The sequence below is a fragment of the Echiichthys vipera genome (assembly GCF_963691815.1).
Source record: "Echiichthys vipera genome assembly, chromosome: 2".
Taxonomy (NCBI): Eukaryota; Metazoa; Chordata; class Actinopteri; order Perciformes; family Trachinidae; genus Echiichthys; species Echiichthys vipera.
The window spans coordinates 8,695,942-8,717,626 of NC_139827.1; the positions used below are offsets into that span (position 1 = coordinate 8,695,942).

Consider the following 21,685-nt stretch of genomic DNA (forward strand, 5'->3'; position numbering starts at 1 on the left):
CAGGTAAACATTGTGGACAAATTTATCTCCTCAGTCAAAATAAAAGCCCACATTCTCACTTGTTGCTCCTCTGGGTCTTCCAGGTATGTTTGATTTCTAATTATAGCTCATAGTATTTTACCACCAGTAGTTTTCTTTAAAAAAAAACAACCTCTATTTCATCTCCTGTCCTTCATGGAAATCATAACAAAACGTGCCTGACAGGTTTTCCTCATTACACCCAAATCAATAGCCATATATCCTGAGTGATGCCTTAACTTGCTGTTTTTAGAGCCACGCTGTAAATAGTTTGGGAATGTTGTCAGTAGGGGCATTTAGCTCAGCTCAGTGGAGCGTTAATTTTCCATCATTAGGAGTTCAGCGGTGAAATCCTCTGGGCAAGTCTGCAGGTTCATACCACATGGTGATATATTGTCTGCCCTGGTGTGAGAAGCAGACTTTCACTCAGCACACCCAGGGGTGAAACCAAATCTGCCTCCTCCTCGCACTGCAGCTCTGGCTCCTATCCGCTCACAGACCCCCTTGAGCTACAGTCTGGTCTGCAGACAGCAGCGTGGTTCTTCTCAGGCTTGACCCTCCTCTTGCTCTGAAATGAGTGAACACTTAAATCTTCCATGTGGAATTTCTAGCTGTAAGGGTCAGTTCAGTCAAATTACAGAAATATATTTTCCCTCTTACCCCTTGCGGTTTCTAGATATTCCGATATGTTTGCTTTTACTTACCCAGATTTAGAGACATGTGTCACTGAGACTTCTGCTGCCACCCCCCAAATACAATGATGGTAAACAGAAATCCATTTGTGAAGCTGGAAACTCAGCGGCAGCTTCTTGTTTTCCAGAAGCAATTAATTAATGAGCACTGATCTGTTCTAAAACTCATCTAAGTCAAAGTACCACATGTTGATTCCTGTATTGTCACAATTCAGTCTCTCTGTAGCTCCGCAGCAGCTTAATTAACCATTCAAAAAGATTATGAGTCACTTGTTCTAAGTAGTGGGAGAAGGTATTTGAATAGAAAACACAGTTATAGTTTATTTTCTCTGAATTAAACCTGTCATTAAAGTTTATAGCTCTAGGTGTGCCGGAATAGGTCCCATTTCTTACTCTTTCCGTATGAAAACAAGCCAGAGCGCATAAAAAACGGTTCCGTGAACCTGACGTAGAAATAGTGTTTCATGAATCAAGTGCTGCACCCTTGAATAAGGTGTTTGATTGTTTCGCTGCTGTAGATCGTATTTCCCGACTCCTTAACAAAGGAGTCTGAGTCATGAGAGCAAAGCTAGAGCAAGAGACACATTGTAACTGCTACAGCTGCAGGCTACAACAATGCTTCTTTCCAGTAAGCCTTTCCCTTTATATTTAGGCGGTCAGTTACAACAACAAAAGTGTTGTCACTTAACTGTACTTGTATCTAGCCATGCAGACAGTTATTGGTTTTATTTGCAGAGTTTATGAGATATAGTTCTCCACCACAGTGCAAGGTTAAATTGGAGGTGAAATGAGGTTAATACTTGGTGCTCAAATGCTTCGAAAAATCATTAAAAAGAAATTCAACAGCAACATATTTTTCCAGAAACTGTGTTGTTGTAATGCTACACAGAACATGCTAGGAACACTTTTCATATAGGGACTGTTTCTTCAGGGGAATTGTCCACATACATGTTATAGCTCTGTTTTTGGTCTCCACCACAGACTGTATATAAAGATGGACGACGCAGCTTCACTTTCTCCCACTCAACAAAAGTGAAGCCAAACCACCCGCCCAACCAATCACGAGTCGATCACAGCTGTCAATCATGATGTTTCGCCCAGTTTATATAGCATCAAATAACTGATTAAAACAGAATGTATCAGAAAAAGGAACACTTGAACAAACATCAGCCTGACAGAAAACTACCCATAATGACAGAAACCATCTTTGGGAATAATCCATTCGAGGTGTGCTTTGACTTATTAGTTTGGCCAATGTCCCATCCGCTAACATGGAGGGGGAGGGACTTATGAGCTATATTGCAGCCAGCCACCAGGGGGTAGTCAAGATGCTTTGGCTTCAGTTTTGCAAAGCTTTCAAGCTGTGCATCTTTATGTACAGTCTATGGTCTCCACCAACTAATATCCGTCTCTTTAGACGCTAAATGCTTCACTATGTTCCCAAGCTACTTGCCAACAATGTCTGTCTGCCATTTAGTGCCAACCAGGTAACATAAAACGGGCTTTTAGAGTCCACTGGGGCTATGAGAGTGGTGAGAGTGAATCAAAAAAGTAGAGTTGTGGGACCTGAAGAGTTGGCTGAATATTCTCTGTGGACTGATTTGATCCTGTGTTATATAAAAAAAGGTTATAGCTTCTTTAAAGTAAAAAATATCTTCCAAGCCTGTCAGAATTAAGCTGGCATTCAGGGTGAAAACAGTTGCGTTGGTGGAGGGGTGGTGTTGCTTTAGGTACCAGTGAGACCTGAAATCCGATCCAGGAAGTTTGAGTCAGCCGTGAGTCTGAAGGATTATCAGATGCCAAAACGCTGCAAAGCAGTTTATAATACAGAAACGCAATAATATAATTCTGAAAAGTTATCACAGTGGCAATTATCATTTGTTCAGATGATTTTAGAGAAAATTGGAGAAATATGTCAATGTTACAAAGTAATCTACCAGGAATGTGCGTTTAAATGTATTTGATTAGCCACCACCTCATCTTGCCGGATGATGTCATGTTGTCAGACAACACTGCATTTTTTTTTTTTTGCCATAGCCCCTGTGTTGGCTTTTCTTCTGCAGTATTCAAATGAATGAGCAGGGTTGTGTTATTTTTTCATGTAGAGCCAGTTGGTCTGAATGTATGAGAGCCCTAGAGCAGGGACCCAACTGATTCTTCAGTCTGTGTCAAAGGTTTAAGTTGTTTTTATGGGGCATCTGTCCCCCTCTTATCCCCTTTCCTTCAAAGTGTGCTAATTGTATTCAGGTCTCTGTAGAAACACATATACTGCCATTTAAGGGCCCCTATTAACCTGCAACTGGACTCCCTTCAGCTGAGCGGCAGGTCAGCTGGCTAAACTGTACCTGTGGTGTGGCAGGTCACATGCTAACCTTTCTTGGGCGACTAAATGTGATCAGCTGTAAACACACTCATGATCCACACTTGGGCGTTGAGGCATCAGATGTATATAAAACATGTGGTAAAGTAGTCAAAGCGATACATCCTGGAAACTTCAGCTGGTCTTTTGAAATGATGAGAAACAGAGTCTACAAATGATGCAAAGGATCCAAAGGAGGATAAATGGAACTAGGGTCACATCGTACCAAGCATCAGGCTTTGTTTCTCAAAAACACAGATAACATGCAGTCTCCATTAACAATACGGTTTCACACACAGTCAAGGTCAGAGGCTCGGGATAGAGGTAAGCTGATCCTAGGCCTGTGCTTAAAGTCACCCCAGCGGGTTTTCATTACAACTCTGTGTGAAAATGAGACGCAGCTTGTCGGGCCTAGTGGTGCATCTGTAGCCCAGTAACCCCTCGTTCTTTCTCTTTCCCCTCCACTACCATCCACCCTTTACCCCTTTTTTCTTTCTTTTTCATAAAGGATCGAGAGCTACACTACTGTCAAAAACAATCACAGAATGTATAGTGCAGGTTCAAACCCCAAAGGAAATCCAAACCCCAGTGGAAAAGTGTGAGGAATCAATTTATCGAATGCATGAAAACTTGTTGCCCAGTGTGAGAAACATCAAAGTCATCACGACTGCTATAATATAAACCAAACCAACCCAGTTTTTTTTCTAGCAGATTCCCCACGGTCTCATTTACATGCAGACAGGCTAACTAGCTCCATGCAAGACCTTGGGATTTGGACAAAAACAGATTAAAAGATCCTTCAGAGATGTTCTTTATTTGTCTCATTTGTCAACAAATCCCATGCAAAGACCAAAACCAACAATGGGGTGATTCCTCTAAATACAACTCAACTGCATTCTCAATTTCATTTCAAGGGACATGTATTTTGTCACAGATTACGTTTGTTTTTCACGTCACAAATCCGGTTCTAACCAAAGACCGCGTCGGGAAGATGCTAAACTAACATAGAAACCAGTCTTTTCCTAAACCTAACAAAGTAGTTTGTCGTCTTAACCTAACCAAGTAGTTTTGTAACAATTCACAACGTTAACCGTGTGTTTAAAACTGCAACCATTTCACAATGTGGGCCTGTCGCTGGTAGAAAAGACATGTTATCGAGGAGAAAATGTGTTTCCTTGGAACCATAATTGACAATGCCGTTTTTGGGAGACAGGGTTGCAATGAAGCGCATTGCTAAACTGGGTGAAATGTTCCCTCATTGCCATAAATATGGACACTAGTTTATTTTGAATCAGTCGCATATACAACATCCTGCTGCCGTGAATACCAAATGAACCAAATGTGTATTAATCCACGGATGAAAATAGTCCCAAAGAATTGCACTATTTACTCCTGGTGGAGTAATATTGATTAAAAATCTCAGTGCCCAGCTGCTTTAGGGAGTTACTGAACCTCTTTTAAAAATCAAACTACATTTTAAAGCTTTATGTCCTCAGTACAAATATATGGGCTTTGGGTTGAGGGCCATAGACGGGAAAAGATGGGATGAGAAAGTCGGACATTATTGACAGACAGACTAATATAATGCTGACTTTCTTATGATATTTTTAGAATGAAGCCAGCCTTGTTCTTTGAAGGAAAAATCTATTTTATAGTATAGTGTAACTCTAATGGTCTGAAATCTGTTACGTGTGATTGTGCTGAATCACAACCACTTCTGAGTGTACGGCAGACTCTCGGTATCAAAATACTTTGTTGGGACTTGGTAAAGATGGTCTACACTTGATAGACAAAAAATGATTTTATCTGGTGTTAACTTGTCCAATAAAATAAGGATCGTGTAGTAGCCCAGAATAAAACAGATCCCCAAGCCTCCACCGTTAGGACCATAGTCTTTATCTTCCATGGCCTCTTGACTGCCAACTGAAAATCAACCATACGGCTCTGAACATTGTCTTGAAGTGCACTAATGAGCTTGTTAACTTCAATCACTCTTTCTACATTGACATTTGGGATAGGATTTATCCCATCCAAGAGGAATTAATTTCATTAGAGCTCAGAGTCATATAGATTGTGCCTGCTTGGCGTAATTGATGTCCCTATTGTACAGGTCTAATTGACTCAGTATGGGGTTTCCGAGCAGCTGTGGGACATGTAGACGACTTTGGGATAACGACATGCCTATTAGAGATTTGTGCACTGTACATAGCGGTGGACAGATATGTGGAGAGTTGAACTATTGAGATGTAATGTAAATACATATTCAAAGTGATCAGAAATTTATGAGTCATGGAAAGCAATCATTTGACATACAGTTGGACATATAGGCATAGTTTCCAGGTCTGAAAAATGAAGCCAACTGAATCCACTGGCTGCAGAAAGAAGTCTGTTTGAATAGAAGTCAATGGGGAGATGAGCCTACTTCTCCCTTGATTTATTACCTCAGTAAATATCTAATTTAGTTAGTTTATGGTCTCAATTACTATTTTCAAGTCTTCTTCAATACAGCACGATGTTCATTTTGTAAATTATGTTCCCATTTTGTGTAAAATGGATGATAAAGCAGGGTATACTGTAGCGCCTGGCTACCTTGTGATTGACAGGTTGCCATGTTAGCGACAGGATAGAGGTTTAGCGATAGATATACACGACACTATGTACTACTAAATTAAGATAGCAATGAACTTGAATTTGGGTGTTGTCAGTGTTAGGTTCTTAAGGACTTTGACCCTCTCAGAGTGTGTTTTCACTTCATTTAAGTTAATTGTAACCTTGCGGTCACCTTAAAATGTATTGATAAGAGTTCTGTTGCACCTTCCTTACAAAGCTAATGTTAGCTTGATAGTGTTAGCTGAAAACTTCAAATTGTACTCCAGAAGAATCTAGATGCATTGTTTCTAGCGGCCTCTTTGGCGGTAAGATGTAATTGCAGGTAAGCCCTCCATCTTGTCCCCATCTTGTAAACTTTATTAACACATGTTTGGTTTCAAAAAAACAAGATAGCGGCGGACAAAATGCCAATTTCCTGGCTTCAAAATGGTAGTCCACAAACCAATGGGTGATGTCATGGTACCATCTCCTATAGTCTGGGGGTGGAAGAAGAAGTAGTAATACTCTCGTCAAGAAAGCAAATAAATGCATTTCCCAAAGTGTCAAACTGCTGCTCTTATGGCTTGTGACGACCAACATACAGCTTATTAACAAGCAAAGTATTTTAAGGCTTGACAAAAGTTCAGCCAGATATGTGTTACAGGATCCAAAAACAGTGTCATTGTATCATAAAAACACAGCAGTGAGCCAGGCAGGTTTATGCTTGCAGGATGTCGACGGTTCGGTGTGACAAGCAGATCCTTCTGTAGAGCCGTGCTCTTTGACCCCTGACCGATACTGAAGCTGGAAGACTCGCACTGTGAAGGGCTCTTAGGGGATATTTTACAACTTAGACCAAAGTACAAGCAGCTCTGCCTTCACAGAAGTGTTTTGTGAATGACCCGTACCTGATCTCCCCCCCATACGGAGAAGGGCACCCCATAGTCCTTACCCTCGCCACCTTCACACATTCCTTACAAAAGGGATGTTGCTGCTCGCTACTGAACTAGCAGCTGAGCTTTTACCTTTTACCATTGAGGCGAGTTTCTTGCTCTTCCAAGGAGGTTTCAAGTCAAGTTATGTTCCGCAACCTCTATACATTTACGGAGAAGGATAAAAGTTGACATTTTTTTAGTTTTAAAACCTATTTCAGTTCAGTTAAGTGCAGATCCTCTATGACTGCAGCGCAGATATACAGATGATCACACGCCCTCTGAGGCAGGTTTGGAACTGATTGTTAAATATATCATAGGTTGCGATGAATAACGTCGGCTCGAGCTATGTGTATAATTCAGAATTGGCAGGTTTTAGCCCATTGTTTGCCTTCGATTTGAACATTTGATATGATGTTACACCACTTTTGTTCTCTTTTTTTTGCATTAGTCAGGGATGGAAACAAAATTAGCTGTTATCCAGTGTGATTCAATCTTTATTTATATTTTATAAATATATTAGTTTTTGATTCAACATATTACAAGTAACGGATATATAAGGATTTTGCAGTCCTAAATTGGCTTTTTAGAGGCTTCTTAAGTGTTACTTTTAGTGAAGTTTGATAGACGTGGGCCCTTGGTCTCCATCTGCAACATTGTATTTTTTTATGGTATTGTGATGTTGGATGTTGGGTGTTGACTTTGATTTGGTTACTAGCATTCTTGTGATGCTCTCTTGTTTGTTTGATTCTTTTCTATTAATTTGAGTCTTTTAAATACACAATAGTTTGAATAACAAGAACATGTTTATTGGATGTAAATGCAGATGAAAAAGACAAATTATTTGATCTCGAAACGTCAAGACGTTTAAGACGTTGAGTCTTGAAAATAATTTACTTCCTACAAAGACAAGTTCTCCGTGACATGAACAAATTACCACTCTGGGAGAAGTCATGGATCATTTGCCTTTTGACAGTTTATGTTGTGAAATATAATCTCACATACCTCCATCACAGGAATTCGGGGGGGTTAGAAAAAACTAAAAAGAAAAGCCACCCCGCTTAATTTTAGCGATGGTGGCAGCGGGTTAGCAAGTGACCCACAGTGACCCCTGGAATACCAGACACTGGCTCAAGTGTAAATAAAGGTTTGGTATTCATTCACAGTTGTGACACCACAACAAGGACACATTTTGTTTGGAGGTATAGCTGAGAAGTGTGTGTGTGTGTGTGTGTGTGTGTGTGTGTGTGTGTGTCAATCTGAACAGAAACAGACTTTACACACAAAGTTCAACTCAAACTCTGAACAACCTCTGCTCACCGAGCTCAACTCCACACTTCAAAACAGCCACTCCGAACTATGAAACAAGATTTGACTTGTAGTTGTTTTCGACAGTTTCCAGAATTGGACAAAGCCATTAAATTATATCTATCCCCTATGAAAACCTGCATAGCACAGAAAACAGATCTCCGAGATAATCCTTTTTTTCATTTTCCAGATGTATGTGATGGGATTTCTTTCCCGACACTGTAAAAGTGTTTTCTTTTCTCCCCACGTACTACAAGTAAGAACGATAACTCCCTTCAACTTAAATAAATGTAATTAAGAGTAATTTTATCCAGATACCCACGGCCTGACAAAAACAACACACATGCATACCTAAACAGAATAAACACTATCGTTTTCTAGGAAATCTGCTTTGGGATTCAAGTCCTTTAGATAAGAGCAGAAGAAAAACAAAAAAAAAACACAGCACATGAAATTATATTTGTTGTGTCTGCTTTGTCAATATTTGAACTACCGGTTGATCGTGAAAAGCAAATGTAGTGAGAGAAGAACGTTCTGCACGCTCACATCTGCTTCATAATAAAACCAAACCTTCTGCAAAATCAAGATGTCAACAACATTCATACGTCAGAAAGAATATGTCAGAAACGCAAAGTCTAGACAAATCCGACAACCACTTTGTGCGTCTGGCCATCTCTCGGCGCCGTCACTACTGCAGTGACAAAAAGCAGTTTCAGTGTCTGTCAGTGTTGAGATGGACAGCAGCATGGGTAGTCGGACTGATGACAAATCAGCTAAACTGATGACAAACTAAAATGCAGACATTATTGACTGTCTGTCAAACAGTTTTCCATGATTAAAAAACGGTTTAACAAGTGATCGTGTTATAGTGCCATCAAGACAGTAATTTTCATGTAACAACTATTAACAGAGAAATCCAAGAGAGATGCTAATAGCCGGATGTGGCTAACACTGATTAGCTCGGGGCATCACGGTGAAGGCATTAAAGCGACTTTTTAACCTGGAGTTTATTAAAAGAGTGTTTCGAAAGACTTACCAACTTCTCCCGGTACCAGCTTCTCTTGATGTAAAGTCCATTCAAGTAGATTACCAAATGCAGTCCAAAAGGAAGCGGCCCATTGTTGATTTATTCCAGCAAAACATGCAAACTTTGTGTTTTTTTTGGCAGTTTGGTGAAATATAAGTTAATAATAGATGTGAAAGGTTTGGAAAAGTCCCAGACAGCAAGGTCAAAGGTCACTCGAGGGGTCGGGGACATCTGTTGCCGGAAAGGGCTACAGGTAGAGGTAGCATTAGCAGTCTCTGTGTGCAGGCATTTTTCGCTGTGCCTGTGGGTACTGTGAGTCTACGGGCACCGAAGAATAATATTTTGCCAAAAGAGTGGCATTTTTCGCCGTGGCCTGGAATCATTGAATACTGCAACACGCTGTATGACGTGCAAACGTAGATGCGAAAGCCAAACGTGTTTTCAGTGAGCGTTCGGTTAAAAAGCAAAAAAAGTAACAAAACTACATTATTATTATTACCTTCAGCCCAGTCTTTTGTTCATAAGACTAAGGGAGTTTGACTCAAAAAGAAAACCTGGAATAAATTAACCTAATCAGCGTCAAACAAACGTCATTTCTTGATCTATTTAGTCATTTTTTAAAACTGTACTTCAGTACTTTTCATTTTTTCCATCATATAATGTCTGGCATTCTTATTTTACTACTCTACAAGGTTCATTTTATAGCTTATTTCCAAAAATAGACATTTTCTCCTTCTCAGAGCTAAATGCTTTTGCAAGAGTGCCAACTATGAACGTTAAGTGGTCTAATGGATCCACAAACATGTCATCACTGCTTCCCTGTTGTTTTCATATGAAGACTGAAACATTAAAACCCCACATGCTGAATTCTCCTACTGTGGTAACAGAGGACCACACTCTAAATCGGTCAGAGGGAATCACCGAGTCCTTTATTATTCCTCAGTGCACTCACAGAAGTGAGCATGTTAGCATTGACTTACAGTAGCGTCACTATCTCGTGTGGTTGTGTGTGTGTTTCTGTCTAATGGCTGATGGAACATGCCCGAGGCGGCGTGCATTAAACCTACAGTCCTGCTGAGAGGAGGAGGAAAAATACTCTGAGTTATCCTAAACTCTTTGGGGAGACACACACCGCAGACACACTTAAAACTGGCCTCACATTAACTAAATGATGGCTCCCCTTAAACCAGGGCTTTTTCAACCTCAAACATCCAACAAAACGACCTCCTCCAAAGTGCTCCTGCTGTAATCTTTTGACATTCTGCCTGTATTTTTCACAGGAGGATGAAACAGAAGCTCATTGAAAGTTCTCTAGAGCATCATCGCTGCACCACAAGGCACACAACCAGAAAGTAAACAAAGCCACGCTTATCTTTCACAGTAGTGCTTAATTACATATTCTGTAAATCTTTGCTTGACAGTCCTGGTTAAATTATGGTGGTGGCACAATATTGAGCTGTAGCGTTCCAACCGAAACATCGCCCTGGCTCTGCCTCATACTGCCAGAAGTTACGTATGCCATATCAGATGACACATCCAGTGTATACAGACTTAAATATGGCATTTATTCTAACCCATTCCATGCATGATGTCTGGGTTTTAAGGCTGCAAATTGTAATGGTAAGCAAGAAGTGACAAACTAGCTCAGTGTCAAGATGACGAGAATGCTTTGTTTGCCTTACTTTTGAAGAAAAACCTTTGTTACTGTCGCTCTGCCAAAGGAGCATACAATATCCCATTGTTTATAAGAAATATTAAAACTAAAAGCTTCATTGTATTCTGATGAGATCAAGCTGGTATTCAATGTTACAGATGAGCTAATATTTAAGATGATTTTAGGGTTGGTGTAGCGCATGCATAATGAATAATAAAGTCATTGTTCTTTTTAAGGTTAAGGCTTGGCAACCAACGACTTAGTTTGTTCTAAAAAGTCAGACTTTGCAACACAACTGGCATTAAAAGGCTTAATATTGCACACAAGCTCAAAAGTGTTTCAGTGTTTTAGGCCTTGTCGAGACTGCCAACCCAAATCTGTTTTTGGCATATGCATATTGAATCCAGATTGATTTTACAAGGACTGGACAACAACAAAAAACAAATCAGATCCAAACCACATTTGGAGGTTGTTTAAAAGGTGATTCCAATCAGATTTCTACAGGTGCCTCTCAGTGTGGATGCTCTGGCATCAGTCATAAAGTCAGTTTTGTGTCACTTACAAAGCAACACACAGCAATGACGTCAAATCCAAAGGGCCGGAAGTGCTGAGCAGAATCCATGCTGCTACTAGCAGAGCGCTATCGAGGCTAACATGGAGGAGAACAACAGTCTGTGGACAGACAGTGAAATAAATGGCTTGACAATGGAATTGTTCGGAGGGTAAAATGATGGACCTCCATTTTAAATTCTTTTCTGTTGGAAAGTCGGCCCACCAGCGCAACTATGGAGTTACTGATGCCTGCATCGTTACCACAGCAACCCATGTAAACAGGTTGGTGATGGACAAATTTGGGAAACAAATCATATTTGCCTGCTAATGCAGCTGAAACCTCAAATGTGTCATTCATGAACTATATATCGTACAGTCATGTTAACGAGCCAGCAAAGTCTAACATACAAACAGTCATAACAACAAACTCAAGAATTGAATTGCATTCGTTTGCGTTCTTCCAAAGAGTTCGATTAGAAGATTGGTACCACGCTCGTATCGTTAGGTATGGTTCTACAGTGAGGAGACGTTAGCTTAGCATAAAGACTGGAAGCAGGGGGAAAGAGCTAGCTTTGCTCCGTCCAAAAAAAAGCCTCTGGAGCTGTAATGCTGGCATAACTATTTCTTGATGAATATTAACCAGCACTACTTGATACCTTGGCAACTTCACCGTGATGATGAGTCTCTGGGAAGTCTCTGTGCCTGCTAATAAATAGCTTCAGCATGTAACGTAAATCCACAAATTACTGTTTGTGCACAAATTAAGCAAATAAGAAACAATGTCTTAATGGGTGATCTTTAGAGGTGTTGGCAGACATGTTAATGAATTTTGGAAAGCTAGGCTAAGCTAGGCTAATTGTCTTCTGGCTCTAGCTCCGTACTTAATGCACAGACAGAGTGCTATCAACCTTTTCATCCAACTCCACAAAAAAAATTTTTGTTTAATTTTCCAAAATGTTAAACTATTCTTTGTATTCGTGGTAATGTGTCCCTCTCCTGAAGTATGCATTATGTAGGTTACATGACACCATAATGTACTAGCTAGCAAAAAAATATAAAACCACTGATGATTCACTGTGCTGCCGCCGCCTGGTAATCAGACATACAACATTAATACTGTCTGTTGAGAATTTTACAGACAAAAAACCCCCAGAAAACTAAACTGAAGTGAGTGAGTCAGAACTTAAAAGTAGTTCAAAGAAAGTGAAGTTCAAGATAGCAGTGGGAGATTATTTTTGAAAATTTGTATGGTATTTTTTGCATTACCGAATCCTTTACAACATCTTTTTACACTGCCAAGACACTCCTGCACTATAGCCTGTATACTTGTGGTATGTTTACTGTACTGTTTGAAGCTGCCTGTTTCTACTTTGTTCAGCTACAGCGTATCTGTCTTTTTGTTTTTGCACTCTGTATACGTACAATAAGAAACACAGACAGAGCCCTAATCCTTGTGTATGCCAGTAAACTAAATAGTTTGAATGCACACATGCTTTGTTGCTTCTACACTCTGCAGATTATCCTGCACACACACACACGCACACGCACACGCACACGCACACGCACACGCACACGCACACGCACACACACATACACATACACATACACATACACATACACATACACATACACATACACATACACATACACATACACACACACACACACACACACCTTTTCCTTCTGTCTCCCACATCTTTGTCCGCGGCCTTAATGGTTTAATACCTCTCCCCTCCCTACCTCCCTGTGCAGCCAAGGCACTAACAGGCCCATCAAGGAACTAGTGGGGCCTCTGATTCTTGTTAGCCTGGGTTAACTGATGGACATCTCAATGGTCAGTGGATGAACTCATGTTACCCACCACCTGTGTTTATTCCACATGGTTGTCGTGGCTGGATTGTGTATATCAGTGTGTGTGGAGGTTGGTAGAGCGGTTTGGAAAAACTGGTTGTTCAGTGGGCTGAGGAAAACTAGGAGAAAAAAAAGTTTCTAGTCTGTTTGTATCATTCTGTCTGTCTTTAATGTATGCATGCTGTTGAAGTTGGAAATAATCTGTTTATTTTTTTTGCATGTTTTGCACTGTGCATAACATCAGCTCTTCTTTGTTGAACAGGGCAAAGACAATGACTCAGTGGCACCACCAGAGAGATAGACACTTAAGTCATTTGCTACATGTACTAAATCTACATGACACACGGAGGGACACCCAGTGACAGTTAGGTTGTAAAAAACGTGACCCTCAAGTTGTTTGATCCCTTTCATTCTTCTGATGTCCCCACAGACAAAAATGGATGGACTCCTTTTGGACTAGAAGGGAGGAAAGCTGTCATTGCCACCTTGTCTACTCTGTCAGACGCAACTGTTTGAACCTGAGGTTGGAGCATAAATCTCCACCCTTGGGCCAGCCTTGACATTCTGTTCCCAGATGGTGCCCCCCCTGCTGCGGACTCTGCCCCAAAGGGGCCTGGCATCTCAGCTAGACCCATCCATCACAGGGAAACCAGGCCCCTTATACTGGGAACGGAGGCCCCAGTAGGGAGCACCTGCCCTGTCTTCACCCTTGTGGCTAAAACTACCCCTCCCCCCGGTGCTTTTCTGAGGGGTTAGAGGTCATTTGAGGGTGTGACACAAGTTTGCATGTCCAAAAACACTCTTTTAAGGTGACATTCGCACTCCCAAATCTATTAGGCCTCATATTACAAGCAGGTCAAAGGTTGAGATGTGTTAGCAGAAGGCCACACAAGCTACAGACGAAACATGACAGTACTCGAGGCACTAATGTTAAGAATGAAAACTACAAAACAGCACAAACATGAACAAATAGACGGCATTTTATGAAAAGAAACAAGGAAAGCTGCAACGCAAAGATCAATCGCCTCCCAACAGCTTTTATACAAAAGAGTTGTACTCCTCTCAGTTTTGGTCCATCTGTTTTATATATTGTGGCCAAAAAAACATCACTGATTTGATTGGACCCAAATGTGATGCTTGAGGCTCCTTCATACATCCAAAGCCTGTTTGACCCTCCCTTCTCCTGCCCTCCACGAACAAAGCTCCCTTTCCCTCTCCCCACTGGTCTCGTTCAAGGGGCTCCAGACATGACTGTGTGTGTGTGTGTGTGTGTGTGTGGGAGGGAATGGGGTGTCTTGTTCTAACTTATTGGGCTGCCAAGTATAAAACCACCTGTAGGCTTAAAAGGTGGCTCTGTAAAGCTTTCATTTGTTTGTTTGTCGCATGCAACTACCTTTGCTAGTGTTGTAGCGAAAGACATAAACAACAAACCACTGGTGAAAAATGTAAGCTGTATATACTGTAGCCATATTGTGACATATTTGATTCATTCCAAGTATTTGGTCATAAACCAAAGAATTGGACAAAATAAAACTTCCAGTAGTTGTTGCGACATTTCACATAAAACCACTAATGGTTGCGCTTGGGGGGGTGGGCACCAGACACATATGTACCAAATTTCCTGGCAGTCCATCCAGTATCTTTTAGATATAGATAATTCAGTCTGAATAAAGGTGGTGGACCGAGTACAGACTAATACTGCCATCCTCACATGCCACTTGAGCAGCAAAAACAAACAACAAAAACTTTCTGGAGTGGTTTTAATTTCTGGACATTTTCTACACTTTTATAGCCGTGAAACTGGATTATTGGAGTTGGAGTTGTTTCATTCTAAAATTACACCATAAGTAAGAAAAGTGTCTCTCTGCTGTTACATTTGGACGGATCAAAGAACAATAGAATAACAATGACACAACTTTGTCTTCTTTAAAAAGAAATATTGATAACTACTATAGAAATTGATAACTACAGATAACTATAACTATAGATATTATTATAGTTACTGGAAGTGTGTCTGTCTCTGTCTTTGTCTCTCTCTGTAATCTATCCGTCTTTTCTCTCTTTCTCTCTCCTTTTCTTCCTCCCCAACCGGTGCAGACAGATGTCCGTCCTCCGTAGAGCTGGGTCTGTCTGACGTTCCTGCCTGTTATAGTGAAGGTTTTCGTTGCCACCGTACTCTACGGGGGAATTGTTGGGTCTATGTAAATTATAAATAAGTCATAGAGTTTGGTCTTTACCTAGTTTGTAAAGTGTCCTGAGATAACTTTTGTTACGATTGGGCACTATCAATAAAATTCAATTGAATTGAACTAGTGGTTGAGGGGGGTCTTTTATTGAAGTGAACGTAGCATTGCCACAATGTACTCATTTGAAGTTAAAGTCTTCAACTGTATTCATGTACAGAATTAATAGCAGAAACTTGTCAAAAGAAAATGTACATATAATGCTGAATGGTCACTATCATAGTATTGTATTTGTATTGTATTTTATCTATCTGTTGTATCTTTACTACTTCATAAACGGTTGAGTGGTTTAATCTCCAACACTGCATCATATTACTTATATATTTCCATATCTTATGCTTTGTATCAAAAATCTGCAAAGGAATAAGTAACTATAGTTGTCAAATCAATGAAGTCATGAAAGAAGTACAATATTTACAGAAAATCATGTATTATCCTGCACAAACACACACACACACACACAAACACACACACACATCTTCGCACAACCCTGCTGGAAGGCGCCACACTCTTGAATCATGAGTGAAGGCTTCATCATGTCTCTGTTTGTGCCCTGTGATTCAGTATGTGACACTGAGGGGGAGGGGCATTGCAAGGTGGCGGTTTGGGTTGAAACTCCACGTGGGCCAAGCCTACACTCAGAAACGTGCATTTCCCTCTTTAGATAAGAAGTAAACGGGGTCTCTGCAGATACAGACACCACCACACACTTCATAATTGATGATTAAGAGGGACTACTATTTGTATAAGTTCATAATTTGGTTTTGGTATAATACTACATTTTATACATTTAAATACTTCCCACTTGTGGTTCACTGTAGTTAATATTAAATGGGTTTGACTTATTTAAGAGATATAGAAGTTTTGTTTTCCTAAAACTGATGTACTGCTTGTTGTTTTGGAAGGAAGCTCCACAGTGAACACACAAAAACAGATTCCCGATAAGGGTCTGGAAGAACTCTACCGAGCAACGATCCAGTTTCTACATGTTACCATCCCCACCTCAAATCCTTGTTTCCAGCTCTGCTCAGCTATCCCACATCATGTCTGTATTAATTTACATCAGAACCAGACACAGCAACACACTCTGGCATATATCATCCCGCACACTTGTCAAACATCTGAAAAGAAGATAGAAAAGACGTTCCACATGGTTCTGATAAAAACAGAGGTAAGCCTTGGTCAGCGCAGTTTTGTTTCTGTTCTGTGATTCATTCTTTATGTAAAGTGTGTTGTGGATTGATTGTGGGGTAAACGGCTGTATTATAAATAAATGCAAAAATTGGTCCCCGTTATTAAATCATCATGATGGTAAATATTCTTTCTTCTTCTGTCAAATGTGTCTTCTTTTGTTTTAGGGGGAAAAACGGTGGAAAAGAGAAAACGGGAAACATTTGGATTGTTTCCAGCCTGCAAACGAAGCATAAAGCATGCTCTGTGTGACAATGTTTACATAATCTTTCAGCAACACGGCTTAGATGAACTTACAGATATACGGAAAAATATCAAGACCCCGCACATATGTTGATTGTCTGGAGGTAAAGGGCCCGGTGGTAATTTATGATACCGGAGATGATGATTTATGTTTTTGCAACAAACCTGCTGACAGACTGTAAACAGAGTCTGGCTCTCTCTTAACTAACGGGTATGAATTCAGTGCAGATATAATTCTCCTGCAACCACTTAGGCCTACTCTACACTGATAAGAAACAGCCTTCTAACTGTGTTGATTGTTTGTTTTTAAAAAGTGATCAAGTCGGATTTAATCTCGAGAAGTGGTCCGCGTTTTACCGCAGGTCCAACAATTAATTCTCATTGCCTTTTTTTCTATAATCACGAGATGACAAGAAATCTGAAAATGAGAAATGGGGGTGTGGAGTTAGAAAGAAGTAAGTTTTCCGGATCTCCTTATCTCAGCTCAATGCTACATAATCTGCTAGAACATTCAAATATCCAACCAAACTGTCTGGGTCTGGTTGCATTATGGGTGATGTAGGCACCAGGGTTTTTTTGTCCATCCTGTGTCTGACTGTAGTCGTGTTTCCATAAACGTACTTCAAAGCGCATTTGGAAGATTTGCATTGGAAACTCTTTATGGGAATGGAAAAATGAGATAAAACTTCCTCAAGTGTTCATAAAAGTTTTTATGCTGGTTTGAGTTTTTCCTTTTTCCAAATAGGGTTGATTAGCTGAATGAGATATGGAAACACCTTGGCTGATTTAGTTCTGACGTAATGAACATTTAACTCACGTGGCTGACCAGCTGTTTCCTCTCTTGGCCTCTTCCCTGATATTCTCATGATTTTGAAGACTTGAACCTGAATGCTCACACTTGAACGAGCTGCTGTTGTCATTTTCCAGTCTAAATTAAGTCTGTAATCCATAACTCATGTGGGAGTTCCCAGACAGTCGTGTTCACTTTACTCATTAAAGGTGGAATTTGTAACTAAAATCTCATGCTATAAGTCTGCATCACATATTTATTTTTACTGTTAAATCAAAGTCTAACAACCCACTGTACCTCTGGCCCCAAACATAACAAACCAGGATTAGACTGCTGCAATTACAACTGCAAATTCAATCACATTTTACACCCTTCAATATTAAAACTTCCACTTAAGCGAAACATAAAGGTGACACAGTAAACGCAAAACGATGTCTGTTCTGTATACATGCTTCAACTCCATAAAACCCCTTTTTTAGTCCAGAGGGAACTTTAGCAATCCATCAGAACCTTTAACAGTTTTAAGACAATTGATTATAAAATCAACTATCACTCTCACTCCACATCAGTTTCTCTGCCAAGTGAATGTAACCGAGATTCCTTCAGTGCAACATACAGCCTCAAGTCCCCTGAGAAACCGAGCCAGAACAAGCCAAAAACCACGATGCAGAGCTTGTTTCGAAGCCAGAACACATCTCTATAGAATGATAGAGATGCATATAAAATCCAAGGATGAGAACACAGCTGTGTTTTATTTGTCACAATGCCTCCTCTTCCAAGTGATTATCATATTGGACTATCAGATATAATCTTTTCTTTCCTTGTTCTGCAGGAAAAGACAGCTCAGGGTGAATGCTGTGAGCTCACCCATGACTAGATTTGACATGTGATGATCTAATACAGATGACAATACATTGTTGTACAGCTTAGAGATCTAGGTTTTTCTTCATTTGACTGTGGCTTTTTGACACTACTCTGTCCGCCAGTAACATTTACTCAAGTGACATTGATGTGCTTGATTACAAACTGTACACAGTGGGCGGTATGATCAATACAATACGAACAACAATTACAGCTGTGAGACTTCCACCATACCACGGACTGGACCAATCAGCCGTGGTCATATGAAAAAAGGAATGGGAAGTGCTTCTAGTGTAAAACATCTTTTGGATGGTTTGGACTTTCTGTCCAATTACAGGAAGTTCTGGCAGGATCAGTAGAAGCCGAAAGAGGAAATGCAAGAAAAGTAAAAGAGCTGTAGGAGCACATGGGGAGAGGAGGAGACCAAATGTTGAATTGACGTTTGATCCGTTGACTTAATAAAGAGTCAGTTGGAAAAACTCTGACATTTCAATTATTTGCCGAGAGGATGAGAGAGATGGGAGCCCGTCTACCACCCGATCAATGTCAAATTTTGGGAGACGCAGCTCACATACGTTATAACAACAGGACATGTAGCCTATAATTCTTTAGTGTGCACACATAATTGCTACTCTGGCATCACCAGACTAATAGCAAATGTGTATTAGTCTGGGCCCTCTCAGTTCATTTTAACTAAGGGTTGTTAACGGTGCAGAGCAAAATGCTTCTGGACGCAAATGGACAGACCTACAACCATCCACAGCAACTAAATGTTGTTGCTTGCTCAGTAGAAAACAATGGCGACCGGGGTCACAAACTTTCTAAAATTAGAGCTCAACAGTACACTAAAATACATTTCTGAAAACATTTTATGCAAGAAATAGACAATACAGTAACAGAATATCGAATCATATTTGATCAGTGCTGCCTAGTTTGACAGTTTGATCTGAGTTTCTTAAAACCTGAAAAACTGAGCTGAACAGAGCTGAAGAGTGGACATTGACACTGTCAGTCATTGTCTTAAACCTGCAACACATGAGCTTAACGGTTGTGATTAGTCTGTACAGGGTCAGGTCCGCTGGAAATCTGTCAGAACAAGTGAAGTTTGGCAGATTTGCATAAATGCCCTTTAATTAATTGCAATATGTAACAAAAACTAACAGGATCAAATTTGTAACAAAAACGAGAACCTTGGTTTGGACTTTCAGTTGTGAAACGGTCCTAAAACAAGTTACCAACCACCAAACACGGAGTCAGCATGCCATACATGGTGCAAACAGTGGGAGGATCGGGATAATGGAGACCCAGGAGCTAATTTTTGCCAAGGGCTCCCTAACAAGTTAATCTGGCCATGCTCGAGATTACAGCAATTTTCCCAAATCTGCTTTACTAAACTGTGAATAACCTTAAGTTTGTAATGTACATAAAAAGTGTTTCTGCCAAGTCAAAAACTTCTTTGTCTCTAAAGAACTAAGGAATCTTTTGTATTTGAGACTTCCTGCCGTCTCTCAGCAAAGCTAGTTTCCTGACTGACAGGCGGTATTTGATAAAGATCCACTCAACAGTTGTAGAGACTGTTGAGCTGTGTCCTGCGACACAGAAGCTTGTTTGGCCAGTTCACCTGATATGGCGAGAGATCTCTTCCATCACTGATCCCGAGGCCAAGGACCTGCTGAAATCACAAATACAGGAGTGCAGAGCTTGTCAAAACCCACTGAGGTGCAGAAGAGAGACTGAACTGAGTCAATAAATAATTACGCACCTATCAGTGACTACATGCAGGACGTGCCTGTCTGTTTATTATCCTTCATGAAAATATCTGATAAAGACTTTGGCTCCTCGGCTTCCTCAGCTCATATGTTCCCAGAGGGCGGCGCATTTGGATTAACAGCAGACCAAGTGGAGCCATGTTGGGTCATTTTGTATTTCTTTACTTTTCTTAGAGAAGCGAAATTCTTAGATGTTCAGATCGCTGTTGGAAGCAGCAAAAATAAAGTCTCTGAAACTGTGGAGACGCTCTTCAGCTTTTTAAAAGAAAATTAAAATTGTGCTGATACTGGATAAAGGTGATGGACAGAACAGTGAAAATTAGCTACAAAGACACGGGATATGGGGAAATATATAAAGTATTAAATTAATTAGAAATGAGTAAAATGAATGAATAATTCATATTTCACTCACCAGAGAAACTTGAGTTTCCATACGACAGTGTTTTCAGAACTTTAAAGCTACTTTTGAAGATTTTTTTTTAGGAAAACATCAAAGTTCAAGAGGTTAAGATCTGGCTTTGAACCATGGCATTTTATCTAGTATGCAGTATGAATAGCTTCACTTTGAGTAACACGGGAAAAACACCAAGGGTGGCCATGAGAAATTGGATTCAGGAGAATAAATGCCCTTTATAAGCAAAATTCATACATTTTAAAAAGAGGCACAATATTTTATGCAGCAGTAAATTAAGTTCTGTGGTAAAATACATCTAATAATAAATCTCCTTGTTTTTGGCAGATCATTGTCTTTGTTCTTTCCCCAGCGTTAAGAATACAGTCTTCATTATTGGTGCATTTACTTCTCATCTACAGTAAGAACGGCTGTTTTTGAATATGACTTCATACACGCACAAGCTAATAAATCATCCTGAAAAGACAATGACTACCAGAACATAACTCGCTTTAAATGGTGAATTAAAAAAATACAGAAGGGGAAAGTTTATTTATGTTTGTATTCATATTCAAACTCATACAATTCTCTTGAAATTGTACATTTAAAGTGTATAAAGTGGTCTTTAATAACAGGGTGTTGGTAGTCAAAGGTCAGCACACACAAAAACAATCATGAAAGGAAGACTGTTCATGGGAAAAAGTAATAAAGCCAGAACTTGGAACTAGTTTATGTATCATGCCGACCTGTGACAGCGGGACAATCTCATCCCATTTCTTAAATCCCTATGAAATTAGTGTCAGTGAATAATCCATCATATTTCTTTTTAGTCTTTGAAAGACTTAATATAACATGGCAATTAAGAATGGTCCGAGATTGAAGGAATAAATGTTCTGTTCATCATAGGATTTTATTACCATCTTATTGACAGAATACATGTATATTAAAGAAGAGGGAGGCAAAAATGGGTCCGCCTTCAAAATCCTGGTTTTAATGATTCCAGGAAGATATAACCACAGAACAATGTTGCCTTTCTTATTAAAGTTAAACCAACCTCGAAAGGTTTCCATTTAGAAGCTGCAACCAACGGCAAAAACAAAGTGTTTCATTTTCTGCACATATAAACATGTTTACAATAAAACATTCAATAATTAATAGCCGCCTGGAACATCTGCTCGTATTCAAAATGCTGAATTATAAGAATATAATGCAAGA

The 21,685-nt window shown here is 39.9% G+C and overlaps 1 protein-coding gene across 1 annotated transcript in view; it reads right to left on the reverse strand.

Annotated features, from left to right (window-relative positions):
• Positions 1 to 21,685, reverse strand: part of LOC310963831 (uncharacterized protein) — a gene marked incomplete at its 3' end in the record, with an annotated part of 270,431 nt that overhangs the window by 92,106 nt on the left and 156,640 nt on the right. The gene's annotated exons all lie outside the window — the stretch shown is intronic.